At 36.6% G+C, this 6,890-nt stretch overlaps 1 long non-coding RNA gene across 1 annotated transcript; it reads right to left on the minus strand.

Annotated features, from left to right (window-relative positions):
- Positions 1–818: 818 nt before the first annotated feature.
- LOC142494520 (uncharacterized) lies at positions 819–2,610 on the minus strand. The gene is made up of 3 exons (XR_012801504.1): positions 2,524–2,610; positions 1,231–1,310; positions 819–1,043 (listed from the first exon to the last, which is right to left on the minus strand). It is a non-coding gene; the product is annotated as an uncharacterized LOC142494520 (long non-coding RNA).
- Between the last annotated feature and the right edge of the window lie 4,280 nt (positions 2,611–6,890).

The following is a 6,890-nucleotide window of genomic DNA, read 5'->3' on the forward strand; positions in this document are numbered from 1 at the left end:
GCATTGTGAAAGTTCATCTCATGATAGTTATGTACATTATTATTGTGATATGAGTACACAACATATGCAGTGTATGCCCAATATTAATTATATTATCCTAACACATTACTGCATAAACATAGTTTGTTGTATGTTACAGAACTAAAAAGCCCTAAGTACACTGGCATGTACATTGTCATTACAAATATTTATGTTCACTTTGCCACACACATTTTCAGTTCAGGAACTGATGCTGTTAGTTAGCCATAAAAACTCAACATACTGTACAATAACTCTATCTTCAATATTTTCACATGTCAATTAACAACTGATGTTATTGTTCTATATAGTTGCTCCTGGAGGACATGTGTCACCTGAGACGGAACAAGTGTCTTCACCTGGGTCATGCAGCTCATCACACCTGGAAGGAGAGTGTATGAGGTGCAGAAAATATAATATGTTCACTTCTATATTTTAGGTTAAAAAAGTTCATTATTTGTTTTGCACATGTTATTTAAATAGGATTAATTACTGTCAGTGAAAATGTGTTTTTTTTACACAACATGTATTGTGTTTGTGATGTTAAGTATCATGTAGGAGTTGTGAGTTTTGAACAACTTTTCATTCATTCTTATTTCACACTGAGTCCAAACAGAATTCGTAAGTCAAGGTACATTTTAATGTGACGTTATAAAACGTATGAAAACATGTTAGGTGTTAGTTATCACAGTGTATAATTACATAGTAAAACAGCTCAGATTAACATGCCATTTCATTATGTGTACATTTATTTTTAGCACATGATGATGATGATGATGATGATGCCGCCAAAGACACAGAAATGCAATCAAGTGACCATGACGAGGTTTCCATTCAAAGAGTTACACAGGCTATTCCTACAGCAACTAGCACATACGCTGCAATAGTAGCTTCTGAAGAAATAATTGTTGAAGCAGAAAATCGTCGCCATTCAGATCTGATGTCAGTGCACGAAAGGATGATATCACTGCAGGAAGAAACGATATCACAATTGTCACATCTCCATAGAGTGTTCATTGAAGTGCCTAAACAAATGCAAAAAATTAACACGTCATTAGAAGCAATAGTTGTTCAGCTAACTCAAGCTAATCACTTGAGAATGACTACAGCAGCACATCCATTCAGCTTTACACCATCAGAGGATGGATGTTTACATGCTACTACTTTTTCACCCCAGTCATCTGATGTTCATTCCCCAGGTCGGGATGTTACCGGTAAAGTAGCTGAAAGTTCTCTGCATGTTCCTGACAACATCCTACCGCTGCCATCTGTAGAAAATCTGGAACTGACACCTACAAAGGAGGAGCCAAAAACAAAAATGCACAAGCAGTTACTACTGACCAGTTTTTGGACACAAACCAAAAAACCCAAACAAGAAACGGAGCAAGCATCAGTTGTGAACAAGTTGGTACACAGTGCACAAGTGTCACTGGCCACAAGCCCTGCCCGTGAACAGTCACTGGCCACAAGCCCTGCCCGTGAACAGTCACTGGCCACAAGCCCTGCCCGTGAACAGTCACTGGCCACAAGCCCTGGCCGTGAACACTCACTGGACACAAGCCCTGGCCGTGAACACTCACTGGACACAAGCCCTGGCCGTGAACACTCACTGGACACAAGCCCTGCCTCTGAAGTGCCACAGGCCACAAGCCGTGCCCCTGAAGTGCCACAGGCGAGTCAAAGTGGCTCTGTTGTGCTTAAAGTTGTAGCCAAACGGAAAAGAAAAATCCAAGAGACAACAAGCAGGCCTGTGACTCGGTCTCAAAAGGAAAAAAAATAATAAATGTTATAATTAACTACAGGCATACCCCGCATTAACGTACGCAATGGGACCGGAGCATGTATGTAAAGCGAAAATGTACTTAAAGTGAAGCACTACCTTTTCCCACTTACTGATATATGACGATTGCAGTACAGTACATTTAAGTGCACAACTGATGTAAATAATGCATTTGTAACAGGCGCTATAGTCTCCCCGCTTGCGCACAGCTTCGGTACAGATAGGGAGCCGGTATTGCTGTTCAGGATGTGATGACAGGCGCATGCGTGAGCTGTCGTTTGCCTATTGGGCGATATGTACTTACTCGCGAGTGTACTTAAAGCGGGGTATGCCTGTATATCTGTATTTGGCCTTGTTTTGTTCACTTTAGATTATCTAATTAATATTGTATGTATGATGAAGACCTGTTGTTTCCAAACATTCAAGTATGTCCTTGTACACGGGAAGGTTTGGAAAAATTAACAGTCCGAATGAATGAATATTTTAATTTATATTTATGTATTAATCATCTGTTCAGTAATGGTCCAACATTACCCAGTTGCTATGTTTGGAGAAGCTGCAATTCACTTAGCTGCAAAACCTTGTATTTGGGTGTGTTTCATAGGTATTTTAGCTAGTAATTGCATGTCAATATTATTCACATGCAACTTAAATCAAACATCTATTTAACTGCTAACATCTTTATTGTCCGTGTAGAGCAGGATGAAGTGTTAAATATTACTTACCTTCACCTTGCTTGAACCTTCTTAATGTTGTCCTTTCATCATGTATGAGTACTGGTTTCAATCCCATATCTGTGAATGTTTAGTAATATATATGTAGTATGTACAGTAGGGATATTTATGTATTAATCATCTGTTCAGTAATGGTCCAACATTACCCAGTTGCTATGTTTGGAGAAGCTGCAATTCACTTAGCTGCAAAACCTTGTATTTGGGTGTGTTTCATAGGTATTTTAGCTAGTAATTGCATGTCAATATTATTCACATGCAACTTAAATCAAACATCTATTTAACTGCTAACATCTTTATTGTCCGTGTAGAGCAGGATGAAGTGTTAAATATTACTTACCTTCACCTTGCTTGAACCTTCTTAATGTTGTCCTTTCATCATGTATGAGTACTGGTTTCAATCCCATATCTGTGAATGTTTAGTAATATATATGTAGTATGTACAGTAGGGATATATGTACACACACTAATAGTTAATATATAAATATATATATATATATATATATATATTTATATTTATATATATTTATATTTATATATATAGTTATATATTTTAACTATCTAAACGGGGTTTTTTTCCCACAACATTCACTTGATTCTTCCTTGTTAAAACACAGTATTATAATTATAAAGGCCTAATGTTAGTGTTATAGGCTCAGATTATGTATATTTCACTATGTGCCTAAAATTTATATTATTCACATAATTCACTCATGTGGATCACCATTTAAATAGGTTTCATACAAGGCCTACTTAGTGGCATAAATATGTTCAGTGTACAACTGGATTAAATAGATATATTCTAGGTTCTAACACTACAGGCCTTCTAAACTAACAAAAGGCCTTGTTTGATGGTAAATCTAAATTCGACACAGCTGAATGTAGTAAGCCCTCAAACATAGTAACCCTGTAATATGTTACCATTTCAAATAGTCAGAGAAATATAAAAAACCCTGTTTACATATAAGCCCTTAAATACAGTTATATACACAAATATGTAAATATTGGTTATAGAGACATATATATATTGTACAATATACATATGTATATGTGTTGATGAGATATATATATATATATATATATATATATATATATCTATCTCTACATATACACACATAGTTAAAATCTGTGACACACACAGGGAGTTAACCAGACAGAAAGATACACAGGGAAATGTAGGAAAAAAGCATTCACAAAAAAACATTAGCAGCTGTGTGTATATCTCATTATATGTCTGGGTAAGCACTATTTTCATAATGCCAACAATGTTTTTGTACTCACCCACATTGTTATTTAATGAAAATCAGACACTTGTTTTGAGAATGTAGATAAAAAAACCTTAAATTGACTTTCACAGTGAAATGGCTATCAGAAACCACAAATGTCTGCCAATTATTTCTACACAATGGAATTGGTGTTTGCAAAAAGGAGTGAAACATGTAACTTTTTTTTTGGCCTTGAGTAGAAAGCCACAAAACAGATAACATTTACCTAGTTTCACATTCTCAAGAGAGAACGTGCAACTCCACTCACATTATTTGAGACGCTGCAATGGCTAAGGATCTACTTCTAAACATGCATCCACACAAAGCATATAAAGTAATGATTGTGGAGGCGATCATATCAACTCAAGAAAACAAAGCCAACGTGGGCCAGATCTATGATTTGATAAGAGCTAAATATCCTTATTACCAAGACCCTGGCCGGTCTGGCAATTTTAAATCCTCTGTAAGATTCACTTTATCAACAAATGAATGTTTTGAACGTGTGCAGGATAACCTACATGAAAGGTATGGATTTTGGCAGATTGCACCGCAATTTAAAATCACCATGGAACATGGCACATATCTTCTGATAAATAGCATATTTATTCCTAATAACAATAGCAATGGATCCGCTACTACTGTTCCGTGTGAATCGATACCTGCTGCAATATCTGCACCCTCCATTCCTGAAACACAGATGCTACAAGAACATAACTGCTATGATGTTTTACAAAGCCTTTCTGCTGCAAACGCATTCGAATGGCTACACGAAGAAATGAACGTACCTCCGGACCAATTGTTTGAAGAAGGCAGTGCCGATTCCTATGAGCACCTCATGGAGATGTGTGTAATATAGGATTCAGCGGTTGCCTCAAGCATGGATGCAAATGCATTGTCTTTCTGGAGCGAGCAGTTACAGGCAGACGAAGTGTTACTTCTAGAAGAATGGTAAATATAACAATCGTTATGCGTTGACTCACCGTTAAAAAAGTAAACTTTTGTCTATCCACCATTTTTACTTTAAATGCGTGGATACAGCATTACATTGCAGACTGCATAACATGTAGCGGTCACAAACACATTGTTTCCTATTACAATATACTAGAACCAGAAACATTAGTACACATTGGTCACGCAATACATATTCCTACTTTCCTATCTCTTAAAACATATAATAGCAACATGTTACCATAACTGTAACACACACCTGTTTCTTTATCATGCAACATCTATAAAAAAAAACCGGGTCGGCCACATATGACGTGGGACCCTTGTCATGTACCAAGGCGTCCTTAAAAAGGATTACGGATGTAAGGCCCACCCCCAACCGACGTGCGCGCGTCAAAGCCTATTGGCTGTGTCGGTTTGTTATAGTTATGGTCACTGCACTGTGTAATGCGTGCGCGTCTGTGTTTGTGGGCGTGCACTGTGCATTAGCCCAATGTTAATTCTGTGGGAGGAGTGTTTGCGTGTGCTTCACGCTGGCTTAACATGACGTCACACGTATTGGATTTGCGCATTGTGTGATCGGCCGTGCTTTCCGTCCACACACGTCTGTTTAAAAAGATTAGATATGTACGCGTTTAGAACGAATGTAGTTTCGCCTTCATTGGATTTGAAATAAATATTATATGGTTAATGGTATTTACAACATGTATTGAACGCACAACGTACGCATTGTTTTGCGCATGCGCTAACACTTTGTCGACCCAAGCGTGAAGTGCGTGCGCACAGTAAGATGTGCGCGCACATTTTTAAGTATACAGCCAACGGACAGTTCATATACATAGTTATGCGTGCAACACAATTAACAAAATGATCAATAATGATGTTTAGTTGTAACCTTGTAGTTGTAACATATAAGTGATTAACGCGTGGATATACACAATCATATAGAGATGTGTAACGCGTTGTCACGGCTACACATATATTAAGGTGCCATCTTTGACCATAATGTGTTTGCTGTTTTTCAGAGATGTCGGTGAAGATTCAATGGGATCAATGTATCATTTCAGAAGACTCTAACGTTATATGAGATGATTGTGAGGAGGAGCGACCGACTAATATACTACATATGGAACTATTTAGATATTGCTTGCCGCGCATATTAAATAACAATACAAAATGTGATCCAATTATGCCTATATTGCATAAGCACATAATTAACATAATGATGTTGCTAAACAGTGCAGTTTGAACATTTAATGTGTGTTCTTTATTTAGTACTAACATTATATGGCATGGTCTGTTTTATATATAACAACCATTCCCACTCTTAACAAACATTTGTGTAGTATATTGTGTAATGGAACGTATAAATGTAGAAACAATGTAAAGGAGACTTACAACCAACTAGCCATTTAATGTAAAAATTCTCTTGTAACATGGGAATGTTGTTAAAATGGTTTGGGACTGCTGCAAATAAAGTTATTGGCAAGATGTAGTCGTCAACTACAATGCATGCTTTTATGAATATTAGGTCAACATCATGTAAACAATTACGTTTATGTGTATATTTCTTGTTGCAAACTAACTGTAGTTTTCTGTGTTTATTAAACGTTCAACACATACATAGTAAAGTGAATATGATGATATAAGCTACCATAATAAAGCTGATGTTATCATTTGACGGTGTTATACATGCATCATACACAAATTGATACCGACACAAACAGTTGTATTGAAAAGTGTGCCTATGCAAATGTGCACGTGATTGACGTTCATATGTTGAGACTACTTGTAAATGATCATCATAATAATGATGAAGTGACATGAATTACATGACAACTATATTAACAACATTTTCATTGGCTGAAATTAGTAATGCAAAATGACACTAAAATTAGAGACACTACTGGGTTTCTGTTAACAGTTTGACACTTGTTACATGTAGGTCACATCAACACAGATGTGTGACTTATACATACACATGTGAGAAAGCTAAAGTAATCTTTACTAATAATGTACAGCATTACTAATAACATACATTGCAACATATAAGATGTACAAAGCATTGGTGTGATTACAGGCATTCATGCATGGACTGTTATGATCAGTCAATTGCATACGTGATTAATCATCTCCCGTAAGGATAAA

The sequence above is a fragment of the Ascaphus truei genome, chromosome 5, assembly GCF_040206685.1.
Source record: "Ascaphus truei isolate aAscTru1 chromosome 5, aAscTru1.hap1, whole genome shotgun sequence".
NCBI lineage: Eukaryota > Metazoa > Chordata > Amphibia > Anura > Ascaphidae > Ascaphus > Ascaphus truei.